This window comes from Lactuca sativa, chromosome 5 (assembly GCF_002870075.4).
Source record: "Lactuca sativa cultivar Salinas chromosome 5, Lsat_Salinas_v11, whole genome shotgun sequence".
NCBI lineage: Eukaryota > Viridiplantae > Streptophyta > Magnoliopsida > Asterales > Asteraceae > Lactuca > Lactuca sativa.
The window spans coordinates 831,628-853,087 of record NC_056627.2 but is presented as its reverse complement, the minus strand read 5'-3'; positions in this window follow the sequence as shown (position 1 = coordinate 853,087).

Genomic DNA, 21,460 nt, shown 5'->3' with positions numbered 1-21,460 from the left:
TTTAAATAACTTAGTCATTCGGAAAGAATAACCTAGCTATTTAGGAAGTCAAAACATGCAAAGTGAAACACAATAATAATCGAATCCAATATGGTCTCAGAACCCTTTTGAATATAAATAGAACCACCTTTTATTTATCACCATATTGATTACACATTATTCATTGTATAATGTTTCAAACAATCAACTTAAGACTTGAATAAAAACAACAGTCGTCCCATGCTCCTAGCATGTACACCTTATTTTTCTAAACAATAGTTATGCCATACTCCAAGTATGCACACTATGTTTGTCTATGATCCTTACATTGTGATGTAGGTCAATTGGACATGATTCCAATGATACTCATTTCACAATCCCAAATCCTTATTGTAAATGTGAGAATCCCAGATTCCTATCATTTACCAAAAAAAATCTGTTAGATTTTAAACTTTTATGCAATGTTCCTCTTGTAATGATTATGCACAAAGTCACCAAAACCTTGTCACCAGTCATTACAGAGTATTCCAAAGAAGGTCAACTTTTATGGAACGGAAGTCTCATATTCAAAGTACATTTCTTTGAACATCCTTCTTGCATTAAGGTTTTCTAATCTTACATAGATTGAATAACTTCCACCTATGGAGACATTTCCACAGTCCCATTTTGACTATCACTTCCGAACAAGAGTTACTTCTTTTCAGAATATGTCAATATGGTCCTTTCCGACAACTTACATCATACTTCCAACTGTCCCTGAGCAACCAATCTTTGGCGAACCTCAGATTTGTCCTCAACAATTGCTTAATCACTTTAGTCATATCCAGTTCCAGACTTTTCCTTTCTCAATGCCTTAAGCATTTGGAAAATTTAGAAAAGATGAATATTATAGCACATGCAATCGATCCTATATCCGAAGCATATGGGATACGATTCATGATGTTTGACATAAAGACATGATACTAGACAAGTCTTTTGCTATAATATATTTTTTTTATTTGCCATGTTTTCAAAATTTAACTATGAAGAGGGATGCCGTAATCATAATCGAATTTTGAAAACGCAATATATATAGAATTTCTTCAAGTTGAACTATTCCAACATAAAATTCATATATATTCTTGACTAAAGATGATTAAAATCTCAATCTAAGCTTTAGAATTGAAATGAAGTATAATTTCCTCTCCCTTAATTATATCAAAACAACTTTTCAACCCCTGCAACTTCACGAATTCAAACTTTCTTTTCTATAATTAACATTGCTAACTTGCAACACTAAACGTAATAATCATGCTCCCACTAACATGATGATTATCAGCATAACACTTATGCTCCCACTAGCTCTGACATATTTCCAAAAATCTGCTGGACTTCTGAAATTTAGATTCATACACCCTTTCTTAGATAGCTCACATGTGTGTCTAAGCAATTTCAAGAACTATGAAAAGGGATGCCGTAATCATAGTCTCAATTTCTTAGACCTTTGCCATTTCTCACAAGTCCATGTTAGTGTGCCGGTTAACCACACACGCTCCACTAACGACTGTTGAAAATGCAAATAACACAATTGATATCAACGTAAAATCTACTTAGTGAAAGCGTTTCCTCACCATCATTTTCATGAGTCGGAGAGAAACCTTATGACACTTAGATTTTATAGTGTATGAGTTCCTATCCATGTGAATTTGTCAAAACCATAATCACAAGATAAGGTTAGTGACAAATTCAGCCTTACATGGATTAAACTTGTTCAATCTTAGTTTCTTGTCACCTTGGTAGCACAAGGCCCACCAATGCTTCCAAGTTGAACTCTGATAACTTCTATGCAAATTCAACTTATTTGAAGTAGGTACAGAAATAAGAATTATGTCAACACGATAGGTTGCAAAGCTTAAGTCATGTGCTAGTGATAAGTTACAGGTTTTACTCTTGATTAAATCTTGAAACTCTTTCAGGATCTTTAAGGCTCCCTGTGACAACCCGAAATTTCCATTGTACGAACATCATCTATTCAATAGAAGCTAGTTTAGTTTCAGTGATTTTCAAGCTTTTCCGAACAAGTTTGTGTACATTAGGGTTTATGTTTTAGATGATATCAGGAGAGTGGATACTCCTGGTTTTGTGAAACTTGGGCATTTCAAGTTTCATACTGCTATAGTCCAACATCAGGAATGAAAATATTTTCTGTCAAAATATTCCAGGACTATAAATAGTTTTCTGAATTAAATTAATTCATTATTCACAATTCCAAATAGAGAAAAGCCATATTCTCTCTGACGGATCTTTGGGTTTTCATCCCAGATTGTGAGTCTACTTTTCTATATGTGTTTCAATACTTGTTTAATGCATATTAACAACAATAACATGTTTAGATTACAAGATCCGGGAGTTTACCGCCCAAGATCGTTCTTGGGGAGTAAACTCCAAAATGAAACTTTAATGCTTTCTAGACCCATCCGCATGTTAGAGGACTTATCAAGGACATTGTTTATGAACTTTATAGCCTAGAAATCATCCAAGAAACACAAGTTCTAGGAGTTTACGGCCAAGGAACAACCTTGGGCCGTAAACCCCTTTTCAAGGGCTTAAATGCCCTAAAACTTACCCCAAATGCTTAAGGACTTTATCTTCTAGTGCTTGTGCTTGTTTAGAACATCAAAAACCCATAAAAACCATAAGTTTTTAGGAGTTTACGGCCAAGAACTCTTCTTGGGCCGTAAACCCCTTTTTTGTGGGACAAAAATCATTCCAAGCTACCCTTAAGCCTTTAGACAATTTACCTTGCACCTTTGGGACTAGAATGGAGAGAAGAACACATAGAAACAACTCCTTGGAAGGAGTTTACGGCCAAGGAACATGACTTGGGCCGTAAACTCCAAGTGAAGGCACCAAAGTGTGCCTCTTGTCCCCATTAGCCTTAGATAAAATCATGGATGCCATTCTTGATGTTTAAGAGCCTCAAATCAATTAATTTCCTAGAATTTACGGCCGTAAACTCTAAGGTGAAGGACCTTAGGCTGTAAACTCCCTTATGGAGTGTTCTAGAGCCTTAAAACTACTTCTTGCATTATTCCAATAAGGATAGAAGTGTTCTAGATGCAAGATAACACCACAAAACACCCAAAAACACCATTTGAGGAGTTCACGGCCATAAACCTATGAGTTTACGGCCGTAAACTCCAAGGTGTGGGGTTTGTTGGATGGTGAACTCCTATACAAGGCCCTTTGATGTTTCAAACCCTTTTGCCTTGTCCCGTAGCAACTTAGATGCAACCATTTGAACCCTAAACACTCATAAAAGTGTTTAAATGTTTTCTAAGTGCCTTAACTTATTTATTTAAGTTATTATATGTCTAATTAGTTATATATATGTTTATTATATGATAACTAGGCTCGTGCGTGTAAACCAGTCTCCGTTTGTCACCTAGCACGGTAGCCGACACTACAATTCAAACGACTCACCACAAGTGAGTTCATACCCCTTGAATCAACCTTTGAAATGATTTTAAGTGTTTTAAATACTTTATGAGGGGGGGGGGGATACAAGTCAAATACTTACAAGTTATTACTTCAATCACATGTGATTGTGTTTAAATAACATGTGATTAATAACTAGGAAAACAACGATTTCCACACTGTTCAAACTGTTTATCAAAATGCCTTACTATGAAATGTTTTACAAACTGTTTTACTATCCAAACTTACTTATAGACTGTGATTTAAACAAATGCTTCTTATACATAAACTACTTTATTAACTTATGCCTTCAAATTGCTTTATAGATCGACATCAAGTCAATCTCCTCTTGAAATCATATTTACGCTTCAAATGTTTTATGAAAACTTATTTATGCTTTATATATACAATTGCATGCCCATATATGTATAGATATATAAATAATGTTCAAAAGGCTTAGGAATGCCATCCGTCCTATTTCCTTTTCCTCGATTTGGATGTGGTCTGGTGGGATTTCGGGTGACCATCCGAAAGTCGTTTCCATATTACTTATATATCATATATACATGTATAGACATAAAGGTACTTCCATATTCATATTCATCAGTACATCTTTAGCTGGTTACCATCGGGGTAACGCAAGATCATATACAGAAACACTAGAAACAATACATATACAGATATACTAGAAACAATACATATACAAATATACTAGAAACAATACATATACAGAAATTCTAGAAACAATACATATACAGAAATACTAGAAACAATACATATACAGATATACGAGAACCAATACATATACAGATATACGAGAAACAATACATATACAGATATACGAGAACCAATACATATACAGATATACGAGAAACAATACATATACATGAATACTTAACAATTGTGATCCACTATATCGGGCATGCCTTAATTGTCATGGCCCGAGTTGTAGCCAGAATTCTCCTGGAGGGAGAGCGTGAGTTTGCGTATAGATCTATACTAGATTGACTATCCTACACCTTGCTGCTAGCTACAGCCGGACCTGCAGGTCTGCGGGTGCCAAACGTCATTTCTTATTACAACAATTCATTATGTCGTTGATTTCCAGTCGATAGCATGGTACAATTTATCACATTATGCCTTAATATAAATCCGGTTTAAGGTAGTAGTATTTAGTACAGCAGTAGTCTTATTATACAAAGCTACAGTACTAAAATGATTTACCCATTACATATTTTAGTGATAATCTCACTTAAGCATTAGTGTACAAACTATATTTTTAACAAATGATAGTTATACTTGGGTAATTACATACTTTTACAATAGACAAGTTACAAAACAGTTTAGCCTTGGTAGAAGGTTACTTTTATAGAAAATATAGGATTTTCTGAGAGATTCAAACTTTTACAATCACTTTCAAACATTTGCTTACATTTTTACAAACTTATACATTGAGATAGGTTCAAACGTTTTTACAAGAAACATTGACACTAAAATACTTATGAACTCACCAGCTTAATGCTGATAAACTCTTTCAAACTAACTTGTATTTTCAGGTCATCAGTAGACAGGTACCGAGGCCAACTTTTGAGAAGATGGAGTGCATTCAGGACTCATCTCATATTATTTTGTGTTTCTTTATTTTTGGTGTCTATAACTGTACAGAACACACTTGTATTAAAATTATATATTTAATGCAATGGATGATGTTGTTTGCTTATTTACATTTACTGTGTTGTGATACTACACATGACGTCCTCCGCCCCAGAACGTTTCCGCCGTTCTTGGTTTTGGGGTGTGACACTCCCACTGTCCCCTTGACATATAAGTTTCCCCAGTCAAGAACCATTCCTTGACAAAACAAACATTCAAGGGACAACGCAGATTCTTATCAAGACTAACACTTCACACAATTGGTCTTAGTTGGTCTTTGTCTCATCCAAGACATCACAACTTACCAATCTCAAATGTACAAGAGTAGAAAACATTTTACTCTTACATTTGACTAGTGTTAATAAATCTTCCTTTATGTCACTCAAAGTTACAATCTTGGAGTATGACTCTAAGAATTGTTTTGGAATAAAGTATGACTCATCTTCTTGATTTTAACCAATCCAATAATTCATGACCTCTCTTCTTAGCCATAACAATGCACTAAGACGTCCTTAGAGTATGAATTTGTGATATGGTTTCATAATCATTAAGATGATCATGAAATACGATACTAAAGTACTCTCCCATCCTTTCAGATTTGAGAAACTTTTATCTTTCTACCTAATTTGATTCTTCTCATTTGTTTTGTCATACATTGTAACCTTTCCAATGTTACAGAATTATACTTAACCTTATAAGTATAATCATATTTACTAATCTTTAGTAAATCATGACAAATCAATCTTTGTGGTGGACCTTGACCAGCGCACACCCAGTGTACCTAATTCCTTAGTCCTTCAATTGACTCACATATACATGTGATCAAAGAATTAGTCTTAATTTTCAAAGATGAAAATTCTCATTCATCATACAATACAACTTGTATGATTCCAAGTTTCTGTCCAATTGAAACTTGGGTGATGAAAACCTTTCTTCATTTGGTAAATTTAGACACTACCACAAATGAAAGAATCAAATCCACTTTCCAATATTGCTATTACTGGAAACATATAAGCAACAATTTTCCACAGATGCCATTGTAAGGATATTTTTAAAATAAATAAAATTGAAACCCTTTTTTTTCTTTTATTTTAAAACTTTTCGGAAAAACTTATCCTTACAATCCACATGAAAACCTTATTGTTATCTATTCATAAGCAATATATTATAACTCTTAAGCAACAGCTCAAAATTCTGATTACCGAACCATGCGATCGAAACCCACCTTCGCAATCAGAATCAACATATACTTACTTTAAGCTTCTTATCTTTTCTTTGATTCTTAAAACACATCAACATGTGACCCATTCACATTATGTAATAAGAATCTCCAAATAGGAACTTAATAGAATTAGACAGTGGACTTTAACTGAAGTAGAGTAAAACTTTTTGACTTGATCAATCTTATGATCTTTCAGGTAAATAGGGCAGCTTCGCAACCAATGCCCTTTCCTTTGGCAACAAAACACATCGACCCTTTGGTAATGGCACATGAGACTATCTTAGACTTAGCCTTTCTCTTTACCATTTGGTCAACCGAGTTGACTATAGCCGATCCCTTTCCATTGGGAAGAGAAATCTTTTTCTAGATATCCAATGCTACCATTGTCAATGTCCATTTAAGACTTGGGAAGTTGTTCTTTAAATCAAATTTGCTTTACTGGTGTTCTGAATCATTGCTGATTCCACAGCACCAAGCAAATAGGTAACATCATTAAGGGTCATGTCATAGTCCGTATCATAGTAGTCCCAAAGAGACTCACTATGTTACTAAGAAAGTGATTGAACATCCAACTTTCACGAGACTTTGACACCCAACTCTCCCGGCTTGTCAATATGTGACTTTATCTCTAAGATGTGAGTACACATAGACTATGCTTACCAATAAGGATTGAGTGACTTTAACCTTTTCAAGAACTTGTGGGTGAGGGAGAATAATTGGAGGAGGTGGAGGAAGTGAAGCATGATGTTGAGGGACACCATCTTCAAGAGATTTGGGAAGATCATAGTTGTCTGAACCAAACATCTATAATGGGAGAAAATCAAGTTAGTTGATTCAAAGTCCTTAATATAACACCCAATATGAAATATTAAGGCTAGGACCCAACACAATATTTTATAATTTGGAAGAGGGATGCCGTAATCCAAGCTATAAAATATTTGAAGGTAGGCGAATGACGATTCACCAATTTCCACCATGAAAACGAAATAATTTATTAGGTTTTAATTGGATTTGAAATTCCTAGATCTTTTGAGATTAATTGAACTTTTCAATGGCATGTTTTAATCTCGAGTGTGCCCTCTCAAATTTTGTGACTGGGATGCCGAGGATCACAAAACAAGGTGTGAATAACCATACCAATTCACTTGGTACCCTTCATATTATCACCCAATCAATGTGCTGGTTAACCACACACGCTCCATTGATCTATGACAAACATTAAGTCACCCTTCGTGATCCTTACTAGTCCAAGTTAGTGTGCCGGTTAACCACACACGCTCCACCAACGATTTGGTAAGGTACAAAGTGTGAATTCCATGGGCTAGCACCAAATTCACATTTTTCCTAAAGTAACTAAGATTGGGAATTAAATAAAAAATATTTAGTTACTTTATAATAATCATTATACTTTTAATGAGAGTTTAAAGTCATTGTCCTACCCGTTCGGCTAACGACCCTCCACCGATCAAGCAAGCGGTGGGTGAGAGTGGACACCCATTAAGTCGCCATTTTATAGGTAACAACCTTATACCCACCTTATAGACCGGCTTCGTGAATAAGGCCTACTAACGGTAAAACGACTTGTTCTTATACATATATATAATAATTAACCATTAATGTTATAAATATTATAAGTGTTGAATTTTAACTTTTAAAATTCTAAGTGTTGGAATTAAAGTTATTAAAGTGTGTGAAACTTTTCCAAATTCCAAAACTTGAGGGCATGTTTTGAAACTATTCAAAACTAATTAATTCCATGATTTTTGTGTTAGAGTAGTTTTAATCCAAAAACTCTTCAAGTTCCATAACTTGAGGACAAGTTATGGAAGACTTTAAACTAATAAAAGAATTACTTTTCTTTATTTTATAACTTATGGAATTAATTAAGGTTACACTTTATTTATATATTTATTAATGAAGTGACTCTTGAGCCTCCATAACTTAAGGACAAGACTCTTCATCTTTTGTAACCATCCAAAACTTTTCATTTCATAACTTATGAATTAAAGGTTCATAAAAATGAAGACTCTTCATTTTATGTAACTTATGTGTTTTTAATGTGTGTTAAAGAAAAGTAACCTTTGGATATCCATAACTTGAGGACAAATTATGGACTCCATTAAAACACATAAATGATCAAGAATTAATTCTAAACAATTCAGCAAATAATTCCTATCATCTTCTAAATTCATAAGAACATGAACATGATCATCAAAATTTCAAGAATTATATAAACACATAAAAAATCATGGAATTTTGATATATGCTATTGTAAATGGATTAGAACAACCATTACATTAACTAAAACAAGTTTTAAAACACCAAAACAATTTAGAGTAATGTTCCTAGTCCATTTCCAGCAGCAAAAGTCGAAATTCTGCATTTTGATCATTCTACTCGCCGAGTGCACGAACCTACTCGCCGAGTAGGATGAATTTTGCCTTGAACTCGGCGAGTCCCCCCATGGACTCGGCGAGTCCATCAGCCAGACAACAACAATTTCAACCTTTTTCACTATTTTGCATCAAGTATCAAACAAGCAAGCCTAGGCTCTGATACCACTGTTGGGTTTTGAGCAATCTAACACTTCCTAAGTGTGCATGCAACCCTAATAAACCTTGGATCTATGTTTGTCTAAATAGATGCAAAATAATAATTTTCCAAGGTTCATAACCTATCTAACATGGCATGGGGTACTTTTAAACATAAAAGAATTAGATGAGATTACATACCTTTTGATGATGAGTTCAATTCCTAAGGAGTTTGAGGGCCAAGCACCAATAGTGTGAATGCCTCAAATGGATTCACAAATCACCACAAACTCTTGGAAAACTTTGAGAGAGTGTACACACACTTGTAAAATCAGTCACACACAAACACACATACTCTAGTAACACTAGTCACACTAGTTCCCCTTAGGGGCCATTTCATGCAACATAAGCATGCTTATATAGTGTACATGATTAGGGTGAAACCCTAATAACCCATGTCTTTTCCTTTCCAAGGATCCATGGGTTAAAAGCTCCATGGATCATCCATGGACTTCCATATAAGCCTAGCCCATTAACAAATGAGTGTTAGCCCACACTATATAAAACAAATAGCCCATAATCTAATTAGTCTTCCTTTTAATCTCTAAATTAATTCATAATTAATTTAAGACTAAGACCAATTAAATAACTTCATATTAATATATTATAACTTATAATATATTAATAAACATATGTGTATAACTCTCATAAAATTATCCATAAATAGTTCGGGTGAGATGCAACCCAATTGGACCATGCCGGTCGGGTCAAGTATATACCAAATAAGTTATGGACTTAGACACCTTATCCAACAAAAGGGTGCCCAAAACTGGGTCTTTGGTATCCGAAAAATCCTGAATTTGATCATTATGCTTTTGTAGACTGCAATTATGGTGGGTGTGAGCTTGATAGAAAATCGACTTCATGAGGATGCCAATTTCTAGGAGATAGACTGGTGTCATGGCAGTGCAAGAAGCAACACACAGTCTCAACCTCCACAGCAGAAGCGAAATATGTTGCTGCATCTGCTTGTTGTTCTCAAGCCATTTGGATCCAACATTAGTTGTTGGACTACGGTTTGAATTTTCAAGAAACCCCTATTTTTTGTGATAATGAGGCTGCGATTCAAATTGCCAAAAATCCAATCCAGCACTCAAAAACCAAGCACATCGACATCAAGATTCATTTTATTCGAGAATGTTATGAGCGTTTGCTCATTCGGTTAGAACAGGTCCGCTCTGATAATAATGTAGCAGATCTGTTCACCAAGCCTTTTAACAAAGTTCGATTCGATGTGCTGGTTAATTTTCTAAAAATGATTCGTTTTGAGAACTAATTTTTTTTTTATAAATTTGCGCATTTTATTTTATTTCATTTTTATGCACAAATTTAGGGGAGAAAAATAGAAAATCCAAAAACATTAAAAAATAGAAAATCCAAAAACTTAAAAAAAAAATATAGAAAATCCAAAAACATTAAAAAATAGAAAATCCAAAAACTTTAAAAAAAATATAGAAAATCCAAAAACATTAAAAATAGAAAATCCAAAAACTTTAAAAATTAGAAATTATGTCTGATGGAGATGTTCTGGGAAGTGATATGATAATGTGATAACAGGCAACCTGAGTCTGCGTAACGTACCCAAAGTTGAAGGGTCTATGCTTTGGTTTGATGTGTCGGTAGGCACGAAAGATTCTAAATGGACATGACTAGGCAGAATAGAACTTAGGAAATCAAATGACTTGACAAATCTTGACCTAGATAGTTCCGTTTAGACTGATAATACGACGCTTGGATAGGTTGAGCAGGGAGATATATATGGGAATCTACTCGTCACATTAATTGAACTCGTACTTGGAATCGTTGTTTAACTTTTCCTCGATGTGCAGATTCTGTCCTTAATTTCGGTTGGATGGAGCGACTGGTAAATTCCGATAAATTAGGTCTGTAGAATATCATCTACTTTCTTTCCGTCTGTTAGTCATATGTTGTCTCCTTTGCGTGACTTCCAATCCGACCTGGTACACAACATATGCAACTCTATTTCTCTGCAGGTTATATATGTGAAAGACTTCTTATCTGTTAGCCATATGCTGTCTCCTCTGCGCGACTTCTAATCCGACCTGGTACACAGCATATGCAACCTTCTACTTCTCAACCCCTCTGAAGTAATAAGTAATAAGTAATAGAAATTTGAATCTATCTTCTCTCTGAATGGTTGTCTGCTCACCCGGTGTAAGGAGTACTCTGGAAGTTCTTGATGGTTGGGGCATATCAGGAAGCGGGAAACACGTTCTAGTACACTTAAAATTGAACACATACAGATTGTCTATAGATCTCGCTGCTCAATTTAGTTGGATAACAATATCCCTGGTCGTCGTCAGATGAATGGTCCTTAAGAAATAGTATCTAAGAAATTAGGATCAGATATAATTTTTAGGAACTTAAGTTCACTTGTCTTGTAACAAATAGTATGTCCTAAATTTGTCACAATTTTTCGTGTTTAAGTGGACAACAATACCGACGATCGACCAGACAAAGATGTGAAAATGAAAGGTACCGATAAGTGGATAAAGGCTGTCTAAAAACTTTGATCCCAAATCTCTCTTAAAGTTAGATATCATTTTTATTTTTGTTAAATTTGTCATAGTTTCTTCTAATTTAAATATTAGGGGAGAATTAAAAATTAAAAAAAAAATCAGAAAAATTCAAAAATCAAAAAAAAAAAAAATCAAAGAAAAATCAGAAAAATTTAAAAATCCAAAAATAGTGTTATTTCTATTTTATTTCTTGTTCAGAAAAATCAAAAAATCCAAAACTATTTTTTGTTTCTGTTTTCATTTGTGTGCTAAGTTTTCTTTTAGTTTTGTTTTGTCTTGAAAAATGATTTCAGGTATAGATAAGACTCATGGAGTTTGTGTTGAAGCTTTCTGAGCCAAAGCCTCGTCCGTGAGCATCAAAGAATTCACATTCGAAGGAGCAAGAAATGAAGATTTTTCTTTCGACATTCAATCTGTCAACCCCAGAAGCATGGTGAAGCTGTACTTGAAGATTAAGTCACAGATTGCATTGAAGCCTCCTCAATCAATCTGTTGCTATCTTTGTACCTGCTGAAGTGATCCAGAAGATTTGTTCTCTCTGTAGATTCTCAAGCTGAAACGCTATCTTTCAAGAAGCCTCCTCACCCAAGGTGCGTTTAATGTCAAATTTTGAAGAAAAACCCAACTGCTCAAGATGAATTCATTTATTGAAGATTCATATGTTTATCTTGATGCTGTGAAGAAATTTGAAGATTAATGCTGAAGCCAAGCTCCCAATGAAGATTAACAAGAAAAAGCCAGCTACTTTTTAGGGGAGTTTGTTGGGCAAATTAGAAAAGAAAGCTATAAACCAAGGGGGACATTGTTGGGCAAAAATATGGTTTATACTTTGATTTTCTCGGAAAATATATTTTTATGTAATGTTGTATGTGTTTGCGGTTTGTGTGTACGACCATACATGTGTGTACGGCCACACACCCTGTGTACGGCCGTACACAGGGTGTGCGGCTGTACACATGTGTATGGCTGGAGGTCCATATAAATAAAGGAGTGCATGTGGGAGTGTACGGTTAAGAAAGGTAAGAAGGATAGAGAAGAGAGAGAAACTAGAGAAAAAGTGTGTGTGAGAGAGAATCTATTGTAAGGAGCATCAATCATATAATCAATACATTAGATTCATCTTAATTCTTCTTCTCATTCTCTTCTATATTGATCTGAAATCATCCAATTGATTGCGATTCCGCACCATCAATTGGATCTGATTGATACACAAGCAAATTTGGGGACTTACAATACCGTAATCCAACATGCAAATAATTTGGAGGTAAGTGAATGACTATTCACTAATTCTTCACCACGAAAAACATAATTTTAAGTTTTAAATGTATTGAGAATTCCTAGACTTTGAGATTCATTGAACTTTTCAACGACATGTTTAAATCTCGATATGCCCCTCTAGTTTGTGATTGGGATACCGAGGATCACAAAGCGGGTGTGAATAGCCATGCAAATCTACGTGGTGCCTTCATTGTTACAATCACCTATTCGATGTGCCGGTAAACCACACACGCTCCACCGAACTATGACAAACAATGAATCACCCTTTGCCACCTTTGCTTAGAACCAATTAGTGTGCCGGTTAACCACACACGCTCCACTAACATCTAAAGAAGGGTGTAAAGTCTAATTTCATGGGATTGCATCAATTCACTTTTCCTAAAGTAACTAAGATTGGGAATTTTTATAAAATAGTTTAGTTACTTTATATAGATTCGTTATACTTATTAATGAGAAGCGGTTTGCCCTATCCTACCCGTTCGGTTAACGACCCTCCACCAGTCAAGCAAGTGGTGGGTGTGAGTGTACACCCATTAAGCGCCATTTTATAGGCATCAACCTTATACCCACCTTATAGATTGGCTTTGTGAATGAGGCCTACTAACGGTAAGACTAGCATATTTTAACTCATACATACACACACACATATATATATATATATATATATATATATATATATATATATATATATATATATATTAAGCTTGTAATAATATATAATTATAGTGTTGAATTTTAAACTTGTAAAATTCTAGGGTTTGAAATTTAAATTATTAAACTTTTAATCACAAACTTAAATTTCAAAACGTAAGGACAAGTTTTAAACTTTTCAAAACATAAGGATCAAATAGCAAATAATGTAAATCAACAATTAAATTATCTCAATTTGATCTTATTCAATATTACTTGCAAGACAATTCACCAATACAATTCAAATAATCAATTATTATCATAGAAGGAAGTTATTATTTAACTAATTGGTAATTATCTTTTGTTTGGTCAAGAATATACTCATATATATATGGTTAAAATCGGATTTTAATGACCCCAAACAGTTAAGGCAAGTTTCCTGAAGAAAAACAACAAGAAATCCCGAAACTACCTCTTTCTGACGCTCGAACTCACCGAGTTCCCACTATGGACTCACCGAGTTGGAGCTACTCGCCGAGTCCACAGTGGAACTCGCCGAGTTCATCAGGCAAAATCATAAAAATTGTATTTTTCAAGCAACAAGCAATTAATCAATGCATCAATTCAATAGAAAACAATCAAAGCTCTGATACCGCTGATGGGTTTGAGCAACAAGAACTTCCCTATGTGCACATGCAAACCCTAATTGCTTGGATCTAGATTTCTCTAATTGAACATGCATTGAATCCAAGACTTACAATACTAGATCTAATGTAAACAAGTGATTCTAATCATATGAAATTGGATCTAGAACAATACCTTGGATTACTTGTTTGATACTTCTTCTTCTTATTGGAGCTTAGAGTCACAATTGTCACATGTCTAATGGATTACGAACACCAACTAGCAAGAAGAAGATCTTGAGAGAGAGAGAGAGAGGAGGGTGAGAAATCGGCCCTAGGGTTCCTTGCCTTGCATGAGTCCTGATTTCCCTCACCCTAGGGTCCTATTTATACTATGAGCTACTAGGGTTTCACCTTTAACCCTAATTGAATAACTTAGGCCCTAAGCAATCCAAGATCCTCCTAGATACTAGGCTTGGACGAATTTAAGGTTCCCAAACCCTAAATTTCATCCACCCTCATATCCATAACGATACATAGCCCAAAACACAACTATCACACATTTGACAGTTTATGCCCCTTTATTCAATTAACCTCTTTAAGTCACCAAATTAATTCTTAATTAATATATGATTTATATTAATCAAATAATAATATTATTCCTTTAATATATTATTCTCATAATATATAAACAATAATATATCTTTTCTCTTAACAAATCATCCTGTCAAGTTGCTATGGAGAAGGCAACCCAAAAGGACCATGCACAACCGGGTCAAGTACTTACCAAATATAGTTACAGTCTTAGACACTAATCCAACAATGATCCTATCTAGCATACATGGGGAACAATTTTAACTTAAATTAAAGATAGAACTACATACCTTGTTGTTTATTTTGATCCTTGAAACCTTGTGAGCCTAGCACCCCAAGTGTGATGCCTCAAATGCTTCACACAACACCAAATGCTATGGAGTAAACTTGGAGAGAAAGTATAACACTCTAAAACTTGGCTCTAGCTCTCAAACATGCATGTGTAGCCGATTTTGGGAGAAACATGAGCTTTATATAGTGTTGACACATTTAGGGTTACACCATGTAAACCCTAATGTGTCATGAATCTTCATTTCCATGACCCATGGGTTTGTAACTCCCATGGAGCCTCTATGGAGCATCCATTGGGTTCAACCCAACTTGATTATCCATGGAGCCTCTTAGCCCACTATATAAGTTATGGATGATTTACATAATCAACCCATATATTTAATTAGTTATCTTTTGATCACTTAATTAATTCTAAAATTAATTCTTGATCAAACTAATTAAATAATATTATTAATATATTAGAACTTATAATATATTAATAAACCACAAGTGTTATTTCTCTCATTTAGTCTATCCAATTGCATGGTGCCATGCAACCCAAATGGACAATGCCGGGTCGGGTTAAGTACATACCATAAATAGTTATGAACTTAGACACGTTATCCAACAGTCTCCCACTTGGATAAGTCTAATAACTATAACTGCAAGTATGACTTCAGGAACCGATCGACAATCGTAGCTCTTTTCAAGGTTTCTCGAAACTAAGAAGATGATGGTACGCCATTTCAGATAAGGGATCATATAATCCTCTGTTCTAGATATCAGCCGGACAAACACATGGAACATGGTCTTGCTTATTGTCCAACAGTTTGTTTCCCGATTTCCGATTTGTTTGACATAGAACTTAATTGAACACATCAACTTAGTTTTGACCGGGCCCGGTACATAGGTCAAAACAAAATCACCGAGGGGCCTAGATATCAGCTTCTAATCCAAGAAGGAACAGATAAACTTCGACTCATATGCTTTCTCTACTACTTGTTAAATTACACACAAATGCACGTTTTATAACATTGAGTTACTAATGAGTTTTTGCACGATCAATGCATAACTAACTCATAGTTAACAAGTCATATCTCTAGGTTTGAAGACTTATATGATATTACCGTCTCGCGATCACTCCAGATAAATTCCATGAAGTCATACCAGCGAGCGTGGGTTGAATCCAATACTCAAAACATATGAGCACTCATGAGTGTTGAGGCCATGTCCAACACCTTAGACCTCTACAACCAACTCATGACAGTCTTAGTTTATATCTACTGCCGACATATGACCGACTGTGGATAATTTGAATAATATGTAAAACACAATATAAATATTCGGGAAGTCAAAACATGCAAAAGAAATAATAGTAAACGATTGACAAAAGATAACAACACTTACTCATGAATAAACACAACTTTTATTCATCATCAAATGTCAAATACATTTTACCTATTTCAGAATTATCTAACTACTAAAACTTATATCATCCTTCAGCCCTATGCTCCTAGCATGCTGGAGATGCTTAACCCTACCCAGTCCCTTCGTGAGGGGATCTGCCGGGTTCTCATCTGATGATACCCTCTTTGCCACGAGGAGTCCTTCTTCTATACGATGTCTGATTAAATGATATTTTCTGTCAATGTGTCTGGATCTCCCATGATCCCTTGGTTCCTTTGCTAAGGCAACTGCACTTTCACTATTACCGAAAATATTTATGGGCTTTGATATAGCTGGTACAACTCCAAGGTCTCCAATGAAGTTATTTAGCCATATAGCCTCTATTTTCGCCTCGCTTGACGCTATATACTCTGATTCGTAAGTTGAATCAACCACTGTCTCCTGCTTGGCTCTTTTCCAAGAGATTGCTCATCCATTTAAGGTAAAGACCTAGCCCAACTAAGAGCATAAATTATCCCTATCAATCTGGAAGTTAGCATCACTATACCCTAAAACTCTCAAGTCATCACTCCCACCAAGGGTAAGGACCCAGTCCTTAGTCCTCCACAGGTACTTGAGAATATTCTTTACCGCTGTCCAGTGAGCCTTACCAGGGTTCCCTTGATGCCTGCTAACCATGCTTAAATCAAAGGCAACATCAGGACGAGTATAGGTCATAGCATACATGATCGAGCCTACTGCCGAAGCATATGGTATACGAATCATTTCAGCTATCTCTACCTCAGTACTCAGGCTCTGAGTCTTACTCAGTTTAGTGTTACTCTGGATGGGTAACACTCCTTTCTTGGAATGTTGCATGCTGAATCTCTTCAACACATTATCCAAGTATGTACTCTGACTAAGTCCAATTAGTCTTGTAATCCGGTGTCTCAAGATCCTTATCCCTAGAATATAGGCAGCTTCTCCTAGGTCCTTCATAGCAAAACACTTCCCAAGCCAGGACTTAACTTCCTGCAGAGTTGGGATGTCATTTCCTATGAGTAGTATGTCAACTACATACCGTACCAAAAAGCTAACTATACTCCCACTAGCCTTAACATATACACAAGGTTCATCTTCACTTCTCGAAAAGCCAAACTCTTTGACTTTCTCATCAAAGCAAAGATTCCATCTACGAGGTGCTTCCTTTAATCCATAAATGGATTTCTCAAGCTTACACACTCTATTAGGGTACTCTGTGCTGACAAAACCGTCTGCCTGATTCATGTAAACATCCTCAGCCAACTTTCCATTAAGGAAAGCGGTTTTGACATCCATTTGCCATATTTCATAGTCATGAAATGCAGCTATGGCTAACAATACCCTAATAGACTTAATCTTCGCTACTGGTGAAAAGGTCTCATCATAATCAAATCCTGGAGTTTGAGAAAAGCCCTTTGCAACCAGTCGTAACTTATAGGTGTGTACATTACCATCCATGTCAGTCTTCATCTTGAAGATCCATTTGCACCCAACTGTCTTACGACCTGGTACATTGTCAACCAAGTCCCAAACCTGATTGTCATACATGGACTGTATCTCGCTATCCATTACCTCTTTCCATTTAGCAGACTCGGGGCCTGCCATGGCTTCCGCATAGCTGTTAGGTTCATCCAGACCTATCAGTGTCTCATCAATGATAAGTGTATCTCCTTCCGCAGTAATATGGAATCCATAGTAATGCTTATGGTACATTCCTAACCCCTGTGGAATGCCTCAGAGGTACAATTGGAGGTACAAAAGGAGTTTCGATCCTCCTCAAGTTAGCTGCTAGGGTTTGAGGTTCCTTCACCACTTGACTCTTGAAGTTCTTCAAGGTCAATTAGCCTCCCACCGTTTCCTTGGCTTATGAACTCTCTCTCTCTCTCTCTATCTCTCTCTCTCTCTCTCTCTCTATCTCTCTCTCTCTCTCTCTCTCTCTCTCTCTCTCGAAAGACAACCCTCCTTGCTACAAAGACCACATTCTCACTAGGTCTGTAGAAGAGGTAACCAAAGGATTTTTGTGGGTAGCCGATGAAAATACACCTCTCACTTCGAGGTACGAGCTTGTCATGAGTCTCGCGTCTCACGAAAGCCTCACAACCCTAAACCTTGATGTGGGCTAAATTAGGAACTTTTCCAGTCCACATCTCATGAGGTGTTTAGGCAACCTTCTTTTTAGGCACTAGATTAAGGATATGGGTGGTAGAGAGGCTTGACTCATCATGGAACGAACCATATCCAACAAGGTTCGATTATGCCTCTCAGCCACACCATTCAACTGCGGTGTCCTGGGAGGTGTCAATTGTGAGACAATCCCACATTCCCTAAGATAGCCGAGGAACTCGGTACTAAGATACTCACCACCACGATCGGATCGAAGCATCCTAATGTTCCAGCCCAATTGATTCTCGACTTCCTGTTTAAACCATTTAAACCTTTCAAAAGTCTCTGACTTATGCTTGATTAAGTAGACATATCCATATCTACTATAATCATCCGTAAAAGTCACATAATAACGATTAGCATCTCTTGTGGCATGTTTGAAGGGTCCACACACATCCGTGTGTACAAGATCCAACAAACCTTCACCCCTAGCACAAGAACCTGTGAAGGGTGACTTCTTCATTTTTCCAAGTAAGCATGATTCAAAACTATCATCTGACTTTAGGTCAAATGATTCCAAGACTCCATCCTTTTGGAGTTGGCCTATGCGTTTCTTGCTTATATGTCCAAGACAACAACGCCATAATGATGCTTTGTGACAACCCGAAATTTCCATTCTGAACAAACCATATCAAGCCAATAGAAGTTAGAACAATTACAGTGAAATTCCAGACTTTGCGTATAAGTTTGACAATTTTTCAGGATTTACACTTAAGGAGATATCAGGAGAGTGGATGCACTAGGGTTTTGCGCAACACTGTTATTCCAATACTCTAGAATATTAGAGTTCATTCTGGGAATAAAATATTTATCTGCCAAAAATCCCAGGACTATATATAGAAATCTGAACCATACTCATTCATTAGTTACATTTCCAAGTAGAGAAAAGCCGAATTCTCTCTCACGGATCTTCGGGTTTTTATCCCAAATCTTGAGTACTTCTATCTAGTTGTATTATATAGCTTAGATTATGTTTTATAACATCAAAATCGGATCAAAACCCCAAGATTCGGGAGTTTACCGCCCAAGAACACTTGGAGAGTAAACTCCTTTTTAAGGGCCAAAAGAGTGCCCAATGTCCCTCAAAGCCTTGGAACTCAAACTAGAAGCCACCATTATATGTTTTAGACCACAAATCAGTTAGAAACAAAGGGAAGAAGTGAGTTCACGGCCAAGGAAGTTCTTGGGCCGTGAACTGCATTTTTAAGTGCCAAAATGCCTTAAAAAACCTTCCTTAATCCAAGAGACTAATTTAGACATGTACCCTACAGTGTTTATAGCCTAGAAAACATAAGGAATCACAAGGAAAAAGGAGTTTACGGCCAAGACATGTTCTTGGCTCGTAAACCCCTATAAATGCGACAAATGACACCCTAACTCCTTCCTTATGCCTAGAACCCAACATAGATCATATCCTTGAAGTGTTAGGAACCTCAAAACATCAAATGGTACTACTTACCATGAGTTTACGGCCGTAAACTCATGGGGGAGTGGTCCCAGGGCCGTGAACATCAAGTAAGACCATTTTAAGGCCTTAAACCCACCCAAACACTTGTTTAAGCCTAGAAACACATCACCACTTAAGATGTAATAATGTTAAGCTCCATTTAGGGACCCTAAAGAGAGTTTACGGCGATGAGGTTACTCCCTTGGGCCGTAAACTCCAACACATATGGTCTTTTGACCATAAACTCCCATAAGAGGTCTTGCACTCCTATGTTGCAACCCATTAGCCTCCTAGCACTTGACCAAAGTGTTTTCCTCGCATTAGGATATTTATACATGTTTAATTAGTTTTTTAATCACTAATTGTTTATATACATATGTCTTCATATGTAATTAGGACCATTCTGTGTGTCTAAAGTCTTCACTTGACACCTAGCAGTCCTACCTCTTCAGTTCATCCGTATCACCCACAACAGGTGAGTTCATACCCCTTAATCAATGTTTTAACTATTTTTATATGTTTTATGGGGGGGGGGGATACAAGTAGAATCATGCTACTTATTATATCAATCACATGTGATTAATAAGCATCATTCAAATGATTTGCTACTCATTAGCCGTTTTACCAAGCAGTTTCCTTCAAATGTTTTTCATAAACACTTTATGTGTTTATAACTCCTTATTACACTGTACATTTTACTTAGTATGTTTTATTTCAAACTTATTTACAATTGTGTTTCAAACAAATGTTTCTTTATACTAAACTGTTTTATCAAACCCATGCTTTCAAACCGTTTTATAGATTGACATCAAGTCGATCTTTTCTTAGATAATAATTATGTTCAAAGGTTTCATAAAACTTATTTTATGCTTTTATATTATAAATTGCAAGCCTCTATATGTATAGTTATATAAGAAATGTTTAAAAGACTTTGGAAGGCTATCCACCCTGTTTCCTTTTCCTCGATTTGGATGTGGTCTGGTGGGATAACGGGTACCCGTCCGAAGGTCGTTTAAATATTAGTCATATATCCTGTGTACATATATAGTCATAAAAGGTCTTTCCATTTCATCCAATGCCCTTGGGTAGCAAGGGTATACATCCATGTTCATACGTACCAGTTATATTACTTGTAAGCTACCATATGGGTAGTTTAGGAAGATACTAGGACTATTACTAGAACGCGATATCATACAATGAGTCAGTTCATTCATGAGTCAATACTTTCTAGAACATTACAGTACATTACTATACTTGCTAGATAGAGAGATCATACATTACAGCTAGAACATTACAGTACATTACTATACATGCTAGATAGAGAGAGAACACACATTACAGCTAGCACACGTAGAACATTACAGTACACTAATATACTATTACATGATCACACTTATATGAGTACAATTACATGATCACACTTACATGAGTACGCTTACATATACATAGAACAGACGTCACTAGGTGCTATAGCATGGAACCAGTTCAGGATCTAACTATACCGATGAATCACAACACAATTGTGATTGTTATATCGAGTATACATGATCATAGTAATGTGTATGCTCACGGCTTGCATACATGTA